The sequence below is a fragment of the Notothenia rossii genome (assembly GCF_949606895.1).
Source record: "Notothenia rossii genome assembly, chromosome: 2".
Classification (NCBI taxonomy): domain Eukaryota; kingdom Metazoa; phylum Chordata; class Actinopteri; order Perciformes; family Nototheniidae; genus Notothenia; species Notothenia rossii.
The window spans coordinates 69,634,383-69,653,823 of record NC_136904.1 but is presented as its reverse complement, the minus strand read 5'-3'; the positions used below and the strand labels follow the sequence as shown (position 1 = coordinate 69,653,823).

General features: G+C 40.9%; 2 protein-coding genes across 3 annotated transcripts in view; both read left to right on the top strand.

Annotated features, from left to right (window-relative positions):
- LOC307030136 (double-stranded RNA-specific editase 1-like) overlaps nucleotides 1–19,441 on the top strand; it is a 392,337-nt gene that overhangs the window by 200,736 nt on the left and 172,160 nt on the right. The gene's annotated exons all lie outside the window — the stretch shown is intronic.
- Nucleotides 15,756–19,441, top strand: part of LOC307030134 (double-stranded RNA-specific editase 1-like) — a 150,400-nt gene continuing 146,714 nt past the window's right edge. For both annotated transcript variants that reach the window (XM_079666383.1, XM_079666382.1), the window contains exon 1: nucleotides 15,756–15,974. The gene's annotated coding sequence lies outside the window, so the exon portion shown is untranslated. The remainder of the gene's footprint in view (nucleotides 15,975–19,441) is intronic.

Here is a 19,441-nt window from a genome sequence, read left to right as displayed (position 1 = left end):
TGTAGTCGTGGCTCTGGTAAAAAAGGTCTGCTGCTGGCATATTTTCCCTTTTAGGTCAGCAACGATGGCGACTCTGGCAGCTCCTGTGTGCTTTTCATATTTGTCTTTATGGGTGCTGTTGTAGTGGCGACTTAAATTGTAGTCCTTCATTTCCGATTTAGTTTCAAGACACACCAAACACATAGGTTTGCCTTTGAATTCTGTAAACAGATAATCTATTTCCCATTTTGGCTGAAAGAGACGGTTTTCTAGGTTCAGTTTTCTTTTTTGGGCGCTCATGTTTCTTTTCCCGCTAACGGAGGAAAGCCGCGAGGTAAACAGAAGACAATATACACTTGGCTGCAGGCCTCATGAATTTGGGGGGAGCGCCCTCTAGCGGTGAATATTATTAATTACAAGTGGGGTCTGGTTCAAATGATTTGCTTGTTTACAACCGTGAAACCAATATATTTTTGTAAATTGACTCGCGGGCCGCACAAAGTGAGGGCGGTGGCCACATGCGGCCCGCGGGCCGCCAGTTGCCCATCCCTGAGATTCTATTCTATGTGCTTGATGGAAAGTGTGAACTGAGACATATTAAAGAACCAGATAGAGGGATCGTATGATCATGTAAAGCAAGCGCACGGTTGCACCACCACCAGTTATATGGATGAAAGTATTAAGGAGAACCTGTGCATACTTCTTAATATACATTAAATATATTATTATCTATTTATTAATTCCATTCATTGATCTATTTTATCCATTATATCATATTATTTATTTATTCGTAACCTGGGAGAGAGGAGGGGACGCTTTAGAGAGCCCTTTACGAAGGGAATCAGAGAGACGATGCGCCTCTATAGAGAATACGATAGTTGTTAACGAGGTGCGGCAAGACTTAAACATGTCTGTAGGCTACTTGTATTTATCTGGAATGGCCCCAACCACGAAGGGGTGCAAGAACGATCTGATGAGACACTGAGGCGATCGTGCCTAACGTTACTGAGAAAAAGGATAAACGTCACTTATCTGCTGTTTGCATTTTCCGGGGGGGATTGAATGCGGCGTAGAGGGCCTGCTCGCTTGTGCGTAATGCAACTTCCGTGTTCGCGGATCAGCTGATCCGAGAGCCTCGACTCCGTTCTGATGCCGGATCGGCTTGTTCCACTATGCCGAGACGGCCGGACTGTACCCGTGTTTCTGCCGATGGAGGTCTTCTCCTCTCGCTCTTGAGTGTTGCTGAGGCTTAGAGATGAGTATCTTTCCCCATTATTCCGGAGCCGTGCTGGCTGCGCATGGACGTTATTGAGCATCAGAGCATTATGGTGACCCGGTTTAACCGCACGCTGGGTTTTTGAATGGTGCTGCGAGGGCTGGACGAGACTTGATGACTGCTACGAGGATCAGGATCAGGAACGGGTATGGTGGCAGCATGACGACCTGAAATCACAGCTGACTGCTGGAGAGAGGAGAACAATTTTAAAGTTTGGCCGCAGCACGGTGATTGGGTGCTGGAGAATGAGGTGAATGTAATAGGTTAAAGAGAACGCCCGTGATGAGCTGATTATAAGCAGCTGCGGACTGAAGTATACCAGTCTTCCTGAAAGAATTTACGCTAAGCTTCATTTCAATGCACATATTCATACATTGTCACTCACATATTTATAGATATTTCACTCACACATTCATACAATTTGCTCTCATATTCATATATTTTAACGCACATATTTATACATTTTGCTCTCATGCAAAATCATTCAATGTTGATATTTAATATTATAAATGATATATGCATGTCTGAAGACAATATGTATGCAAGAGAAGAATGTATGTATGTGTCAGATAAAGTATAGTGGAAACGGAAGGAGTATAGTTGAAACGGAAGCCAGGTCATTATCGCGCTGTGATTGGCTCAGAACTTCAGAGTCAGAAGGTGGGGCGGGCTCATGTTCAGAACTCTGGATCCAGGGCCCAGGAGTTCAAAACTTTTAATCTCAATCAGATCCGATCCCATTTTGAAATCCCATTTTTTGTGATCCAGGATCAGACAAGTCGGCCAGATTTTGTCCCTGGAGTTCAAAGCAATTCAGGATAGACAAGTTTACGCGCCAAAACACGGGTAGCGCCATGACACTACACAAATGCACTTCATTTCCGCCGGAAGTCTTTTGCACAGCGTCTGTCGGTGTACACCGATGTAAACAGTCAGACGGGCACTGGTGTAAACACAGCGATTTCGATGCTAACAGTGATGCTAGCTTGGGAACACGATTCTACTTCTTTGACTGGAGATGGCGTTACTCTCCCCCACCCGAATTCAGTGCAAAACTGGGAGGATAACATGACGACGTGGCCCAGCATAAAACCAAAATAAACTGCCTTATTTAGGTCATGCCCACAGGAGCCAACAGTTGTCTGTTGTTTACAAAATGCACAATTTACATGATCTCTTTATGCTGTGCAATATATCATATGTGCCTGTACTGTTTGAGTGAAAATAAAGTTTGATGTAATTTAATTTCATTATTGCACTGTTATTGCATTATTGCATTTCATATGTTCCTTAGAGTGCTACAATTTATTTTAACACAGTTCATCATTCATATTAAGCTCATACTGTACATAAATAACACTGAATTAATTAATTGTTGAGAGGAAACTAAAGAAATGGCTTCAACAAGAAAGATCACATGTTTAATCCTAACAGGTATTACAAATTAAAATATAAAAGCAGCCCACACAATTACATCACTATGAAAATATTCATATATAATATTAAAAAATACAATGCATGCAGTATTTGTTGTGTTTATCTGTATTTAATGAACAACATGGCTGGGTGCTGGGTGCTGGTTTGTGGTCGTAGCACTCTCTATCTAACCACTCGTTCAGGTGCTTTCTCGAGTGATTGCAACCAACTACCGCACACGTAGTTCCCGAACCACTTTTCTTCATGTTGTAATTGTTATATCCTCTTTGTCTCTGCGATATCAGTGCTTTGTCGGCACAACGGAGCTAGCTAGCAAAACAAACCCAGTCCGCCAAAACGGAAGTGCATTGCATCGAAGGGAGGAGTTCAGGATGTAGAGCGGAAACGGCTCAATAACTTGTCAGCCTGATCCAGATTACGATTTTTCAAGATGACTAGATCCTGAATATCAGTGCTTTAATCCTACCGATCGCCATCTAGTGGACATGAAAAATAATACAAGGAAGACAAGAGACCACATTGCAGAAACATCTATAATGTTTAATTATATCTTTTTATTTGAAAGGTGATGACAGATGGACTTTTTTTTTGTTGAAGATATTTTTACTTTAATCTAAATTACATTTGTGATTGACAATCTTTGCTGTGATACTTTTATGAGCATAAACATTTATGTCATCAACATTTGGTTGAAAACAAAATAGGCCACCACAAACTTGAGCAAAAATGGAAAATATAAAATGTATTTCCCATGAAGGCTAAAAATTGTGTATTATTTCAGTTAACAAACTTTGCCATCTTATTTAAATTGAAACATATTTTAAAATAAATTGTACAGTACATTTTGCTCTGTTAATCCACTGGAAATCCACCCCTTTGGTGGGATCAGGATAATCCTGTTTTCTGGGATCAAACTGATCCCAATCCTGTGTTGTCGGTTTGAACTACCCATTTTGAAGATTTGATCCAGATTAAAGCTTGGATTGGATTTCCTGATCTGATCGGATATCAAAGTGATCCTAATCCTGTTTTTTGGTTTTGAACTCCCCAAAATCCAAATCTGATCTGATCAGATAGGGATTAAAAGTTTTGAACTCCTGGGCCCTGATGATCAACATGATCGAGGGAGATGAGTCGCGTCTACTGCAGCAAGCAATGGGGTTTTAAGAGTCATTCCCTGATAATGTCACATCCCTGTCATCGTCCCTTGAGCGGCAGAGGACAGGCTAACAGCACGTTACTAATAACGTTACTCACAGTATACATACGTGAAAGTGACAATGTATGTATGTGAGAATATGATATATGTTTATACATGTGAGAATAAAAATATATACATGTTAAAGTTAGAATTTATTTATGTGAGAGTGAAGAATACCTATATGTGTGGAGGTGTATCATATGTAAGTCAGAGTGAAAATACATGTATGTGTTGAAAAGTAAATTGCATATATATGTGAGTTCAAATATGCATGTCAAAAGAGAATGTATGTGTGTAGGAGTGAAATGATATGTATGTTTGTGGGAAGGAAAATATATGTATGTGTGAAGTGAAAATATATGTATGTAAAAGGAGAATGTATTTGTGTAAGAGTGAAAATATATGTATGTAAAAGGAGAATGTATGTGTGAACCGATAAAAGTACCATTAAAAGACCGGATCGATAAGCGGTATCGATAAAAGTAGTAGTACCGTAAAACCTTAACGATACCCATCCCTATTTATAAGGTGATAATATTTATATGTCACCATTCTCATGGGAAATGCCACCGTCCCTCGTTAAACCCCATGCATTCCATGCACTCTTAAGACCGATATGATATTTACGAGTCTCCATCTCATGCTAAAACCCCACATGCATTCCATGCATTTTCAGCCGTTATATATATTCATGTGTCTCTCACCCTTTAGTTGGGTCATCTCCAGCAATTCCGTGACCGTGGAGAGTGGAGGTTCGTTTCTCAGAAATGAGGGCAACATTTTTTAGAGCCCTAAAACCAAAATGGCTGACATCACCATAGGTTGAAAATGAACTTTTCAATGTTTTGGCCTACAATGTTGTTCAATACATGGTTTCTGATACTTTTTGGGTTGAGGAATTCATATTTGATGTTGTTTTGATGATTTGACCTATTTTTGACCTTCAAATCCAAGATGGCCGCTGATTTTTCAGCTCCAAAAGGTCGATTTTTTAACGTTGTCGTAGAGCCTTCATATTAGGCTCTAATGAAAGCTATGCTCATGCTGAGTTGAGTTATAAACAGTAAAACAACAAGTACGTACACAGAGGTCATCTCAGAGGTCAAAAGGGTCAACATTTGTGGCTGATGAGAAACAAACCATAGCTCTCTATGCTCACAAATGTCTCATTATGGTCACTAATTTATGAATGAATTCAGTTGAATTTGATGACAAATGTGTTTAATAGAATACAAGGTATTACATAAGTAATTTAACAAGGCATTTAAATTGAATTTACAACATTACAATAGACCGCTTCTCTTCATCTGAATCTGTTGAACCTCCACACTCACTCATCTCATCATCGCTACTCTCATCAGAAAAGTCAGTACGTGTGAGCTGCTGAGCAAAGGGGGAAGGGTGCGACTGGTCAGCACTTCCCATTCACAAGTTCCCAGCCATGACCAATGGGAGAGGGATGCTCAAGCAGATTGTAATGCAGCTGGCAATATGCAATATAATTTGTCCTTTCTACATGATGGTCCAATGAGGAAGGTCATACTTATAGTTGACAAGGATGATGTGGCTTGCATTAGTGTGGCATGAGAAGATGATTTCACAGATCTTTTCAAGGTAGTCACTCCAGAGGTAATCTGAGCCATCACGCTTCCTGGCCTCACGGTCTTCAGGTGTGGGGGTGGCTAGCCTCCAGATCAGCCCCATGTCCACAAGGCTGCAGTGGGTCTAGGTTGAAGAGCTCTAACAACTTGCTCTTAACAGTCTTGCGCATTGAACCACCTACGTTGTAGAGTGAAAGGCACTCCTCAGTCACTCTCCCCTCAAGGGCTGACTCAAGTTGGATCAGACCTGATCCCTCTATAAGGTCCACCAGGGCTGCCAGCCCTGATCTCTCCATCTGGGCCACCTTCATCAGTGCACCAGATAATGGTCGTATAGGCCATCAGTCCAGGCAACATGTTGTATGTTGATGACAGGTACGCTTTGTATTGTTTTTCAACAGTTAGCGGTGTTCACCTTTTGTTATCCACCCAATCTTAAGGAAGTGTTCTCTTTTACAATATTTATATATTTCTTATTCAAGGCTGCATTGAATTCAACTAAATTGCGTATAAACAAATTAAATCAAACACATTAATTAATATTTTTTCTCAAATGCATTTATATGCATCTTTTAAACATATATATGTGTGTTGTATGCTCGTATGATTTAATATAAGATTATATATAGAAAAAATAAATATATAAATAAACAGTATATATAATATAAATGTATTATTATTTATAATATATATATATCCATCATCGTAATCAATCATACAACAATAAATCAATGATTTATTTTACAATAAATCAATGATTTATTGTTGTATTTATTTTTATCATTTTTTGTGACCAACAATGTTTTTGGATAACATCATGGATATTTTTGCTTTATCAGCAGTTTCCTTCCGTTCTATTTAACTCTCTCTGTGGTAGCTGGAATGGTGTATTCATCCCTGTTAGTTTTTCATATTCAGCCGTGCTTTTTACTTGCTTTTAACTCTCCTCAGGGATCATCAGATTACACAGTATCAGCCCAATAATAGCCTGGCTCTATACAGAACTGGGGTGTCTGTAAGTATGACTGAGTCTGGTGCAACATTTGCTGCTGTCCTGTCAAGTACTATGAAATCTATCCCTGGCCCTGCCTCACCAGTCACCTCTACTTCAGAAAGATTAAAGAAGGCTAGGCATGATTGGTTGTGGTCCCCTATGTACTGTAGTGTGCAATGACTCTCGTTTTGGCAAATTATCTATGATTCTATTATTAAGCAATTTGATACAGTGTTCATCTAAAACATTTTGTATGTGGGACCCTGCTAAGATCACTTGATAGAGCTTGTGGCCGTGTACTGGGGTGCATTCCCTGTTGAGTAAAACACAGGTTCAAATCCTGCCTGTAATCCACTCTTTTTCCCCCTTTGAAATATATATATCTCTACTCTAGGCTAACCAAACCCAAAGAGAATAGTTAAACAAACTAGAGAATGCAATTCCTGAAGAAATTGCTAGTGGGAATGCTTTATGCTGAAATATAATGTGTAAGAAGAAAGTGAATAATCACGAATATTTGGATGACTGAATGGTTTCCATATGAATGAATATTAAGTTAAAAAGTAGCATGAAACTCCAAATATATAAATAATGTTAAAGATGTAAGGCTTTGAATGTAGAATTAAGATCATCAATTTTTATAATTAAAACTGAAGTTAGCATTAATAACTGGCTGTTAGCATCCTTTGGTAACTAAACAGAAGTATTCTTAACAGCTAACGGCAGTTAGCTGCTATCAGGGTTCCTGCAGGTTTCGCCTACTCAAATTTAAGACTTTTTAAGACCACTTTGAATAGAATTTAAGACCTATTTTCACGGAAAGAAAGTATGAAGGAAAATTGCTATGAAAGAAGAAATACGTATTAGTAAAGTAAATGTATTCATTTTCAACATAAGAACAATGACTGAATATAACAGCATAACAGTACAGAACTGTGTTAGTGTGTTAGACAAAAAGTGTGTGTGTGTGTGTGTGTGTGTTAGGGCTGTGCAATTAATCGTATTTTAATCGCAATTACGATTTTGGCCTGCCATAATTAGGAAAACAACATAATCGAAAAAAACTGAATTTTGCTTTGCTAGGTTGTGACAGTGCACTACAACATATTTGATCTAATTAATTTTAGTCTAATATATTTTTATTTCTCTTATTGATATATGTTTAGTAGCTTGTGGAAGTGCGCTCCAAAATATTTGTTGATCTTGTTCATTAGTATTTATTATTTTGATATTATTTATTTAAATGTATAATTTATTTTTGTATTGGTTTTTCAGTTGAATTATACGTTCAGGGTAATCAACAGTTAAAAAGATACTGATCAAATTATTAATTGTTTTAAAGTTCAATAAATGGATGTTTTCAAAGTCAATGAATAATCGTATTTAATAATCGTGATATCAATTATTGACCAAAATAATCGTGATTATGATTTTTGCCATAATCGAGCAGCCCGTGTGTGTGTGTGTGTTTGTGTGTGTAACAAGAGCTATATTCAGAGCTCTGCTGCCTTGGCTACACTATTTCATCGTTGCTGTTGTATGATTGGTGTTTAGCTACGATATTTAGCGTCTACAGCACCTTGGCTTTTAGGGTTAACGTAGACCCAAACGTTGCCCGGAGGTCCCCCGGTGTTGTTGCGGGAGCTGCTGCACTAGCTAACGCTGCACTAGCTAACACTACATTAGCAAAACAAACGCTAATTTTGCAAAAGGTGCAGCGGGCTTCAAACACGTTCCCCTGCACTGGTTTCAACCAAGCACTAAATTCGATGTTTTCCAACCAAATACGGTTGAACTTACTTACACTTCCCTATATTTATTTGTAAGTAGATTCGAAGATACCTGAGTTTCTGACTGCTGCTAACTGAAGCTTGATTGCTAGGTTACTAGCTGGGTGTTCTCCGATAAGGGGCCGGGGGAAACAAAGTTAGTGATTACTGGTTCCATGTTGATTTATTTCAATACAAATTGTTGGGGGGAACTGAAAGGCTATTACCGTACTGGTTACTTTGCAGCCCGGACATTTCCCCCAAAACACATTTAGACGCGATCTCAACACAGAAGTACCTTTCGAATCCGATCATTTTTAAGACATTCTAAATCATATTTAAGACCTTTCTTATTTTTTTGGTCATATTTAAGACCTTTTTAAGGCCTTAAATTCTGATTATCAAATTTAAGACTTTTTAAGATGGGAACCCTGTGCTATAAACAACATGACAGGCTTGGCACTTTAGCGGAACTCAAACGGTGTGTTATACTTTGAAAAAGAGTTCATTTGACACTTTAAAGTTCAACTGTTCAGGGAGAGATTAAGTTAGCTAGCAGCCTAGCAGCGTTAGCCCATTAGCGCAATGCTAACGGGCTAACGCAACGCTACTAGCTGTTAGCCCGTTAGCGCAATGCTAACGGGCTAAGACTGGATACGCTGCTAAGAAACTGTTTCCTTTATTGGGGAAATTAATATCAGTTGTCACGCCAGTAAACAGTCTATGAACAAACTCAAACGGTGTGTTATACTTTGAAAAATAGTTAATTTGAGACTTTAAAGTTCAACTGTTTAGGGAGAGATTAACTTAGCTAGCAGCGTTAGCGCAATGCTAACGGGCTAACGCAACGCTGCTAGCTGTTAGCCCGTTAGCGCAATGCTAACGGGCTAAGACTGGATACGCTGCTAAGAAGCTGTTTCCTTTAATGTGTAAATTAATATCAGTTCTCACGCCAATAAACAGTCTAAGAACAAACTCAAACGGTGTGTTATACTTTTAAAAAGAGTTCATTTGACACTTTAAACTTCAGGTGTTTATGGATACACGAATTTACCTAGCAGTAGTCAGAGCAGAATAAATCTCCCGGGCTTGGCGCATCTGCTAATATTGATGCGTTCAAGGACACTCAGAAATGCTAAAGTTACCAATGAAGAGCGCTGGAAAAGAGACTAAATTAGAGTATTATTGTATTTATGTTATATATTTGTTTAATAATATAATTTGTTTACAGTGTACAAATGTGAGTGGTCAGGATCCATTATCAAAAACACCGTCATGCATAAAGACTGACATGCAGAAAGAGCCTTGGACCATGTCAGTTGGAGTGATGACATCATCGTGTTCCATTACACAGGTGTTTGCATTTGAGCTAATGAGGCGTCCAGAGATCAAAGGTTTCCATTGTTCTGGATGAGAGATAGACCTCTTACATGTGAACGTTTTGTGGAAGAACCGTAACAGATATCTGTGAAATTTCAAAACGTGAAGCATGTCAAGGAAGTTGAGTATCTGAAGTGTAATTTTTGTGTACTTTCGGGTTAATAATGTGGCCTTTTTGGCAGTTTAACTAAAGGTGTGCGGCTGCTGCTGTGAGGAAAAATCTGCCTGAAATTACAATGGGCTTTAATGAAGACATGTTGAACGTTTTTGTCACTTCATGCCCTCAAGAGGCACTTTGTTTAATTATTTTTTGCATAATTATTTGTCATTTTTCAAGCTACGGGATGTTTTCCTACGTTTTTCTTCAAAAATTATGTCTCAGGAATGTAGGGTTTGGGAATTATGGCAGTTTAAAAAAAAAATATGAAGGCAAATTTCAAACTGTCCTCCAGTCTAACTCTGACATCACGCACTCTGCCATCGATTCCCGACCGAGCTGAACGTTTTGATGTTTGATCGGGGTTTTTGCGATGTTCAATGCGGGAGAAAAAGCGCGGCAAAATAAGTCGGCGGAATAATAAACTTTTCGTGCGTAGAAGAACAGTTAGTTGGAATGCTGTTAACAGCATTCCCACTAAATAAAGAAAAATGTATTGCATAGTAGTCTGATAACAGCATCACAAAACGAGGAACGTGACTAAGAGAATGCTGAATGGAATAACCATTTAGCCAACAACCGAAGGCTTATAATAAAAATGTCTTACCATATAATAATAATAATAACAATAATACAAATAATAATATTATTAAGAATGATATTAAGAATACAAATAATAATCATAAAAAAAACATACATACATTAATAAAAAAGAAAGACATACAATTAATTAAGATAAAATAAAGATATACATAATACAGAAGCTATAGATCAGTAAGAACATGTTGAAATATGTTTTTGTATTTCAGCTCTGTAGTCGCCATCTTTATGTTGTGTCTGTAAAATTATTAAAGGTGAAAGTAAAAAACATAAAATATAATCTAATAGTTTTAAACATCCAACCATATAAGAATTGCCACTTTAAGATGTTGGAGGCACAACATCAAACCGGTACTGGCAGGCAAATTGGATTAGAGGCGAGGTGTTAAGGCCCAGATACACCGACCAGTCACCTGAGAAGTCGCCGATGCCGTCGCGGACTGTTGCGTCGCCGGACTCTCCTGCGTATTTGCCGACTTCGCGCACTGGAACACACCGCAAATCCGAGCCGAGCACGTATGAACTGCGTATGCGTGAGTGGCAATAACTCTCCTTACCAGCAGGCGGTGGTAGTGTGTATTCATCATTCAAAAGAGGCAACAACCGGAACAACCGGAAGACAGAGAAGAAGAACAGACTTAGTGATATAAACAAACAACAAATAGCGTCTTTCTTTCCATTTTCACTCTCGTCTGTCACGGTTTGTGAAACAAGCAGGACCCAAATGCAGATATAAACTGAAACTTCCTTTATTTCAAGGCTATGAGGTATATATATACAATGACAAACAGAACACTCACCGCAGAACTAGTCAGGGAACAAGACGAACCGACCAAGACAGACAGACAACCCAGAACTTAAATACACACCACACTCAATCCCACAATAAGACACAGGTGAGGAGGGAGGAGAAAACACAGGGGCCCAGGTGAACATAATCAGACAATTAGACACACCAGGGAAACTAATGACAAGAGGAAAAACACAGGGGAAAGGACCAGACAATAACCCAAAGGAAAACATGACATGGAAAACAGCAAAAAACACCCAAACCTACAAAACTATAAACGTGACATAACATGAGAATCGTGACATAACCCCCCCCTCAAGGGACGGATTCCAGACGTCCCAAAAAAAAAAAAAAAATCCAGCAGGGTGGTTGGAGGGGGTCTGGAGGACGGGTCTCGGGCGGACGGCCCGGGGGCAAGGCAGAGTTCAAAAAAGGGGAATTCGGGCGGACGGCCCGGGGGCAAGGCAGAGTTCAAAAAGGGGAATTCGGGCGGACGGCCCGGGGGCAAGGCAGAGTCCATGGAGGGGATCTCGGGCGGACGGCCCGGGGGCAAGGCAGAGTCCGAGGAGGGGTGAAGACCAGACACCCCCGGAGGCCGGTCAGGAGCCGGTGTCGGCAAGATCCCCCATGGAAGAGGACACAGGATCGGCAGGACCCCCGGCAGGAGAGCAGTCGGCGGAATCCCCAACGCGACAGGACATGGAGTTGGCAGGACCCCCGGCAGAAGAGCAGTCTGCGGGACCTCCAACAGCTCAGGACATGGGGTTGGCAGGACCCCCGGCAGAAGAGTAGTCTGCGGGACCTCCAACGGGACACGACATGGAGTTGGCAGGACCCCCGGCAGAAGAGCAGTCTGCGGGACCTCCAACGGCTCAGGACATGGGGTTGGCAGGACCCCCGGCAGAAGAGTAGTCTGCGGGACCTCCAACGGGACATGACATGGAGTTGGCAGGCCCCCCGGCAGAAGAGTAATCTGCGGGACCTCCAACGGCACAGGACATGGGGTTGGCAGGACCCCCGGCAGAAGAGTAGTCTGCGGGACCTCCAACGGGACCAGACATGGAGTTGGCAGGACCCCCGGCAGAAGAGTAGTCTGCGGGACCTCCAACGGGACCAGACATGGAGTTGGCAGGACCCCCGGCAGAAGAGTAGTCTGCGGGACCTCCAACGGCACAGGACATGGGGTTGGCAGGACCCCCGGCAGAAGAGTAGTCTGCGGGACCTCCAACGTTGCAAGACATGGAGTTGGCAGGACCCCCGGCAGAAGAGCAGTCTGCGGGACCTCCAACGGCTCAGGACATGGGGTTGGCAGGACCCCCGGCAGAAGAGTAGTCTGCGGGACCTCCAACGGGACACGACATGGAGTTGGCATCGGACAGACAGCCAACCGGAGACGAGGTGCTGGAATCGGCCGGTATGCTGACAGGACACGGGGAGCTGGCGTCGGACGGACAGCCATCAGGACACGGGGAGCTGGCGTCGGACGGACAGCCAACCGGAGACGAGGTGCCGGAGTCGGCCGGTATGCCGACAGGACACGGGGAGCTGGCGTCGGACGAGCAGCCATCAGGACACGGGGAGCTGGCGTCGGACGGACAGCCAACCGGAGACGAGGTGCTGGAGTCGGCCGGTATGCCGACAAGACACGGGGAGCTGGCGTCGGACGAGCAGCCATCAGGACACGGGGAGCTGGCGTCGGACGGACAGCCAACCGGAGACGAGGTGCTGGAGTCGGCCGGTATGCTGACAGGCCATGGGGAGCTGGCGTCGGACGGACAGCCAACAGGAGACGAGGTGCTGGAGTCGGCCGGTACGCCGACAGGACTCGAGGAGCTGGCGTCGGCCGATGAGTCAGCAGGTGACGAGGGGCCGGAGTCGGGAACATGGTTACTGGAGCCGGCACTGAAACCGGGAACATGGCTGTAAGGTCCGGTTCTGGAGCCGGAAACATGGCTGTAAGGTCCGGTTCTGGAGCCGGAAACATGGCTGTAAGGTCCGGTTCTGGAGCCGGAACCCTGGCTGCTGGGCGCGGAGCAGAAGCCTGGACCCTGGCTGTGTAAGCCAGGTAATGGAGTATAGAAGGAAAGCTGCATGGGCCGGCACTGGAGCACGGAGCAACGGCTGCTGGGTCTGGCGCTGGAGCCGGAACCATGGCTGTTGGGCGCGGAACCCTGGCCTTGCGTCTCTTAGGAGTTTTTTGGAGGCTTCGTGGACCCCCAAACTCCAGACCAGACCCCAAGAAAGGGTCAGAAAATGAGGACTGGCTCTCAGGGCTACGTGAAAAAATCCTAAGCCACTCGGGCAACAAGCTCCAGAGCCAGGGCTTGCGAGCAACCTCCTGACGTGCCTCCTTCAACGCAGCCTCTCTACTCCGTCTAGATGAGGCGCCTTTCCACGTATAAAAAATATACTCCAGAGAATATTCAAGACGTTCCGCCTGTAGCTTCAAAAGATCTGCTGGGTCCATTTTAAGGTCGGTTCGTACTGTCACGGTTTGTGAAACAAGCAGGACCCAAATGCAGATATAAACTGAAACTTCCTTTATTTCAAGGCTATGAGGTATATATATACAATGACAAACAGAACACTCACCGCAGAACTAGTCAGGGAACAAGACGAACCGACCAAGACAGACAGACAACCCAGAACTTAAATACACACCAGACTCAATCCCACAATAAGACACAGGTGAGGAGGGAGGAGAAAACACAGGGGCCCAGGTGAACATAATCAGACAATTAGACACACCAGGGAAACTAATGACAAGATGAAAAACACAGGGGAAAGGACCAGACAATAACCCAAAGGAAAACATGACATGGAAAACAGCAAAAAACACCCAAACCTACAAAACTATAAACGTGACATAACATGAGAATCGTGACATCGTCCATTGAAAACATGAACGAACAGGAGCTTTATAAACCGATGAGGTGAAATAGCCGTCCGTGTGTGTTCCATCTTCCATTTTAAATAATTTGTTTACCTCCCTCACTTCCGTTAACGCTTCTCTTGCACTGATTCGCTAGCTGAACAGCCAATCAGTGTTATCCCTTTGTCCGACTTCCGGTGGTGTTCCCGACGCCGATTCAACATGTTGAATCGGCAAGAAAAGGCGTCAGGTCGGCAGAAAAGACCCGACGGTGCGGCGCACACCACTCCGAATAGGGCGTGCCCACGCTCATGTTTGGCCCGACTCCCATTTACTGCCGATTTCGGGCCGGTGTATCTGGGCCTTTAGACAAAGAAAAATTAAAACACCCTCATTACCATGCCAAAATAAAGACTCTGGGGCCCTCTGCTGGAGCCGAGCTGTAAGCAGCCAACCAGAGTAAACACTACGTCTTGTCTAATGTGATCTGTCCATACAATATGACAGATATGTGGAAAAGAGTCTCACTGTTAGTCAGTTATTTTATCAAAACTCTTACATTCCATAATCAAACAGAGCAAATTTGATGCATGCGTGCCATAAATAGCTATTTGATCATATTTGTATATGTATTATATTTGATATTTTATTAAACAGAAAGGGCCTCAAACACTTTAGACTTTATGGTTTTAAGTTGAATAAAATTGGGAACATAATTTATGTTAATATTAAAATAAAAATGATGTGTATACTTTCTCCATTCTATTACAAATTATGTGATATTAAAGTGCCTCTACCTATATGAGTTTAGTCTTTGCTATGCTGGCTGAGTCATTTTATACCCTGACTGTATATTGGAAATTTGTATGAAATACATGTCATCCCATTTTTTACATAAACTGACATTTCACCAATTTAAAATTGTGCTCATTTGTGTGTGAAACTGATGCTTTTTTTTTCTGCATTCCATTCAAAGTATTAAACTAAATGCATATGGTGTATTTACTTATAGGGCATGTTTATGTTGCTATTGGCCTAGTAAGCTTTTATTATTAATGAATTCAATTCATAAATAAAAACATGTGACAATCTTTGAAACATTTGGAAATTAATCTCACGTTCTTTATTTTCACCAATAGTGCACACTTTTAGTGTTTCTTCTATATATCGTTTTGTAAACGTCTACTATGACACTTTTCCGTATCTCTAAGAAGGTCTTAATGCTTTTTTTCATTGATACTAAACAGTGAATATGGTTGTTCATAAATATGACCCTGTCAATCACTAAAACAGACACAATTAAATAAATAAATAAGCACGACATATTTTTGCTGTAATAAATACTCATAAACCGTTTAACACATACTTGAAAAAATGTGGTTCTTAACAAATATTTTACTTACAATACATCTCATAATGTTTTTTTTTACATTAGCCTAAATGTTTTTATTCGTTTTTGTCAAAACAGTGCAATTATTTACTAATTTGTTGGACTATCAAGAAGACACGAAATATCTGTATGTGCTGTTATATAATTTCTCTTAGTGTGATATCCCTATTTGTTATTGTATAATATATATATCGTTATATGTACACTATCCATCGTGTTCTTTGGTTAAATTGGTAAACAAAAAAGTAGTGCACTGGACCTGCACTGACTCCATACCACTCCGCGGCGCTAATGCTACACCTTCTCACCGACCGGTCGACAGTTTCTGCGGACGAAGAAGAAAGCGACAGCAGTCTGTGGACACTGCAGTACATCCGACCGTACAAACGCTCTCAGCTCTCTGCTCATTTTTTTTCTCCAACGCCAGCGACGACACGGGGGAAAACAGTCATCTGTGTTTTGAAGTGAAGTGGCAGAGAAGATTCCAGTGTATCCGGAAACCCTAACTTTGCGTTAGCAGCACGAAGCGTGAGTAGGCTGTTTATTTTGGGGCTGCGGAGGATGAAACAAACGGGGTTGCTAACATGATTTGGGTTCCGGTTATATTTATGTAATATTAGGCTGCTAAGCTTCTAGAACACCGCAGACGTCGGGGACTCACCGGTCACAATTTGAAACTAGCTTGTGTTTATGCAGCACGACAGTGGGATATATGACTGTCATCTTACCTTGGCTCTCCGCTGTCAGTGGTGTATGTGAAGGTCTACCCGCGTGCCGCATCATGTACCATTCATAGAGATAACGCGATGCTAGCTGCTGCAACATATTGAAATGTTTATGCAGGTATGCATTGCGCTGTTTAAATGTGCTCCTTTCTCTGCTGCACACACGTCGCATAGCATCGTTGACAGCAAGGTGGAACAAATATAGGAAGAACATATAAGATGCAGCGTAACGTAGTACAGAGTGCCTCATTTCCTGCTGCTATTATGTGTATTCCATTATGGTAGCAGCTCCTGCTTTCAAGTGTAACAACTGGAGAGTCAGTAACATCAAATCTGATCCTCCTGTTGCTTTACCTGACGTGAAGCATTAGTCAAATTTAAAGATGAAATATGACTTTGCGATAGCTGTGCATACCTTTCTTGCAAGTGATACATCCAAAGACTGTTTCCCACAACGCACCTTAACCTATTAATCCTCTGGTAGTACGTCTTTGACATAGGAAAAATATATGGTTCCTCTTTTGTTTAATTATTTCCACACATCTTTTTTAAAAGAATTTCTTTGAGCTGTTTCTTTATTTTGACCTGGCACATTGCTCATGTTAGAAGCAGATTGCGAACACATTTACATGATGTGACCCTTGGTCTTTTGAAAGGCAGTCCAACGGTTTTTCAGGAACACAGTTACATTTCCCAAAATCAATTTTTGGGAAAAATCTGATAATGGAATATTGACTGATCCTTGTTGCTGTATTGTTGTGGTTGTTGTTGCTGTTTTTTTAAATACTTTTTTTTTTTTTTTGAACTTGCAATTTTGCAGTCGATGAAAAATTCCCTTATACCTTTCTGGCCAAAAAACGGTGTAGTGATGTAACTGTTTCTAAACTACCTCAAACATTTAAAGGTGGGGTATGTAATTTTGGAGAAACCAGCTCGAGTGCGCTAGAATTTGAAAGTACCCAACCGGAAGAAATCTGCCTTCCTTCAGACTTCCTTACAGAGCCCCTCCTCCAACACACACGAACGCGCACATGACCAATGAGGGCACGAGATAAGTCTGTGCAGATGGAAGGCTGACAGGCAGGTAGGCCATCCAGTTATTTTAGCCGGGCCGGCTCAGATGATTGGTCGTGCTTTTTACAGTACTACTTCCACAGATTACATTTTTTTATGGATTTGTTGTCAAAGCATTTAATATATTCATTGCTATCGGGATGTTAAGAGCATTCCATGGAATATACAAAAAGTGTTTCTGAAATAAATTACACACCCCACCTTTAAGCATATTGGGAGAATTTCTGTCACAGCTCTATGCTTACATTTGAAAATGTAGGGCGAAAGATGAAAAGGAACACACTCATTTAAAGAAGAGCCTACATTTAAAGCATCTTCTTTTTTAAACATTAAACATACATTATGCATAGGACCTAGAGACAAGATATATACACTTGGAAGTCACAAAAATAAGTGGGTATTGTGCCCTAAAACAATCTTTTTCCAAACCAACAATGTAGAATCTAATTCTTAAAATGTGTTTTTTTTAGCATTGTTTATTTTTTATAATTTTATAATAATTAAAAGATTCTAGTTAATTGAATACTATGAAAACTTTTAGTGAAGCAATTCATTTTTTAGTATTTTACTTTTGAAAGTGAATACCATTTTGATTGAACTGAAAAAAAATCTGCTTAATTTATATTAAAGATATAAATAAAATATATTTACAAAAACACGAGATGTTACACAGTGAAGTTGTTAAGTTATGCTTTGTGTACCTAATAAACAATCGTTGGCTGCGTACAGAGGGTGGAGGGAAACTGAGGCAAGTTTATTCTTGTTGAACAGGCATTTTGATAGTCTTATGAAAAAGTTTATTGCACGCACAGTCACTAACATAACATCTGTTTTTCTCTCTGCTCTCTGTTGCTCCCACTGTGGAGCTTTGCAGAAATGTAGTTTTATTTGCATTAATTGAATGAGTAGAAGTTATTTTTATGTTTGACCAGTTACAATAAAGCTGCAACTGTCATAGTGCCCAAAATATTTCCTTAAACGTTCTTCTCTGGGATTGTTCGACAAAAACAAATGTTCCTCCGGTGTCACAATGAGATACGGAAGCCTGATGGTGGTAATCCAAAGGCACAGACACTGCGAAAATGTCCCAATCAAAAGTGCTTCCTACCGTATAACTTTTCGTTATTATGGAAAATGCTTGAATGTGATACTGTTGTCACTATTTAAACTAACTTTAAAATGTCTTTACCTCAACCAGCCCCTGGTATGCACTAAAAATAGGAGAATAGAAAAAATGTCTTTAAACTTAGAAATAATTGCGATAATTACAACTTTGTAACCCAATTCTGAAAGATACATTAAGATTGTTTGTATTGCTTCAAAGACTGGACACATATATATATTTTTCAGTGAACATCCATTTAATAAAAAACAAACAATCGGTATTTATAAATTATAAATTCCCCCAGTTTATATAATATAAAGGATTATATTGTTTTAGAATGATCTGAATCGGTTATTTTTTACATGATAGTTCCTGTATTTCAGTGTATATTCCTTTTAATTTTAATAATTGAAGTTAACCGCGATCAGCTTGTTATACATTTTTGTCACGATCCACTATAAAATCATATAATCATCCCATCAATAGCTTACACAAACTCACAGATTTACACAAGGGATTTTCTTGTAACTGCTGGGAAGATACAGTTGATTTAAAACCCCTCGTGTTTTCAGGAGGGGTTTGGAGTGAACACTGCACAGGCGTAATTTAGGATTTTTAACTAGAAGCCTTGATAGCCTGAGGGAGAATTGCCAGTGTTTGGTTGGAAGCTAATCATCACGCTAACTAGGCCTTATTATTGTAGCTAAGCAGTATTTGACTTATTAAATAACTTGACTCCTTAAAGTCCCAAATGGTGAAGTTTCTGTGATGTTCTATCTATAGAGTCACATTAGCATGGGAAAAGACAGAAAAAAGTTCTGTGCTTAGTGGAGAAAAGCCGCTGTTAAGCACTTCACACAGTATGCTTTTTTGTGTGTCATAACTGCTTTGAAGAAATACTGTTTGAAATAATGAATGAATGAGTGTAACATGACGGTATCAACGTTCGTTCTTGAATCGAGTGGCGTTTCCTTTTAAAGAGAATTGGAAACCTCCCCTCTAAGGTAATGGTGGGATTTGTGAGATTTTGCCTAAACATGTGACAAAGACTTTTCTTTCCATCAATTCAGCAAAGTTGCATCATTTAGCAT